This window comes from Arachis duranensis, chromosome 9 (genome assembly GCF_000817695.3).
Source record: "Arachis duranensis cultivar V14167 chromosome 9, aradu.V14167.gnm2.J7QH, whole genome shotgun sequence".
In the NCBI taxonomy this organism is placed as follows: domain Eukaryota; kingdom Viridiplantae; phylum Streptophyta; class Magnoliopsida; order Fabales; family Fabaceae; genus Arachis; species Arachis duranensis.
Genome location: NC_029780.3, coordinates 33,298,353 through 33,300,653, shown reverse-complemented (window position 1 = coordinate 33,300,653; position 2,301 = coordinate 33,298,353).

Genomic DNA, 2,301 nt, shown 5'->3' with positions numbered 1-2,301 from the left:
TACTGCTTCATATGGGAGTAGTATCTGTATACCCTCCATCAGAGTCAGTAGCTTTGAGTTGAACCCTCAGCTCATTATCATGGTGCAGCAAAGTTGCCAGTATTCTGGTCTTCCACACGAAGAACCTACAGAGTTTTTGGCACAGTTTTTACAAATTGCTGACACAATACATGATAAGAAAGTAGATCAGGATGTCTACAGATTATTACTGTTTCCATTTGCTGTAAAAGACCAAGCTAAGAGGTGGTTAAATAACCAACCTAAGGACAGCATAAAGACATGAAAACAGCTATCAGAAAAATTTCTAAATCACTATTTTCCTAAAAAATGGATGACACAGCTAAGGCTGAGCATCCAAGGCTTTAAACAAGGAGATAATGAATCCCTTTATGATGCTTGGGAGATGTACAGAGAGATGCTAAGAAAATGCCCCTCTGAAATGTTTTCAGAATGGGTGCAGTTAGACATCTTCTACTATGGGCTTACAGAAAGAGCTCAGATTTCTCTAGACTATTCAGCTGATGGATCCATACACATGAGAAAGACAATAGAAGAAGCTCAAGAGCTTATTGATACAGTTGCCAGAAATCAGCATTTGTACCTGAGCAGTGAACCTTCCATCAATGAAGAGGCTAAAATAGTAACTGCTGAACTCAGTCCTACAGAACAAGCTACTGAATTCAATTAGCAATTAGATTTTCTAACAAAACAGCTAGCCGAATTTAAGGAAATATTGCAAGAAACAAGAATGGCTAATATGAATATGGAAGTGCATTTGAAGCAAACAGAACAACAGTTATCAAAACAAATAACAGAAGAATGCCAAGCAGTTCAATTAAGAAGTGAAAAAACATTAAATACCCCACTTCAAGGCAGCAGGAAGCCAAGAAATGAACAGACTGCTACTCAAAATCCCTCTGAGGACAGTCAGAGTCCAAAGAGGAATAATCCTGGCACTCAAACGCCAGATAATGGGTGAAAAGCTGGCGTTGAACGTCCAACCCATGCTCAGTCCTGGCGTCCAACGCCAGAAACAAGTAAGGAACTGGCATTGAACGCCCAAAGGAAGCCCAGTTTTGGCGTTCAGATGCCAGAAACAGATAAAGAGTTGGCGTCTAACACCAATCCAGCTTCCACCCCTAGTATTCAAACACCAGTGGGGGATCAGACACATACAAGTGTTGATAGCAACTCCTCTAAAAAGGCTTCTCAACCCACGGCTATAGTCAATAAACCTACAGCAACTAAGGTTGATGAATACAAAGCCAAAATGTCTTATCCTCAAAAACTCCGTCAAGCGGAACAGGATAAGCAATTTGCTCACTTTGCATACTATCTCAGGACTCTTAAAATAAAGATTCCGTTTGCAGAAGCACTTGAGCAAATACCCTCTTATGCTAAGTTCATGAAAGAGATCTTAAGTCATAAGAAGGATTGAAGGGAAACTGAAAAAGTTTACTTCACTGAAGAATGCAGTGTAGTCATTCTGAAAAGCTTACCTGAGAAGCTTAAAGATCTCGAAAGCTTTATGATACCATGCACATTAGAGGGTACTTGTACCAAGCAAGCTCTATGTGATCTTGGGGCAAGTATCAACCTAATACCTGCATCTACTATCAAAAACCTTGGGTTGACTGATGAAGTCAAACCAACCCGGATATGTCTCCAACTTGCTGATGGTTCCATTAAACACCCATCAGGCGTGATTGAAGACATGATTGTCAAGGTTGGGCCATTTGCCTTTCCCACTGACTTTCTGGTGCTGGAAATGGAGGAGCACAAGAGTGCAACTCTCATTCTAGGAAGACCATTCCTAGCAACTAGCCGAACCCTTATTGACGTCCAAAAAGGGGAAGTAACCCTGAGAGTCAATGAGGATGAGTTTAAGTTGAATGTTGTCAAAGCTATGCAGCATCCAGACACCCCAAATGACTGCATGAGCATTGATATTATTGATTCTCTAGTAAAAGAGGTCAATATGACTAAGAGTCTCGAATCAGAGCTAGAAGATATCTTTAAAGATGTTCAGCCTGATCTGGAGGAACCAGAGAGAATAATAGAACCTCTGAAAATCCCTCAGGAGAAGAGAAACCTCCCAAACCCAAGCTCAAACCATTACCACCATCCCTGAAATATGCATTTCTGGGAGAAGGTGATACCTTTCCTGTAATCATAAGCTCTACCTTAGAGCCACAGGAAGAGGAAGCACTAATTCAAGTGCTAAGGGCACACAAGACAGCTCTTGGATGGTCCATCAGTGATCTTAAGGGCATTAGTCCAGCCAGATGCATGCACAAGATC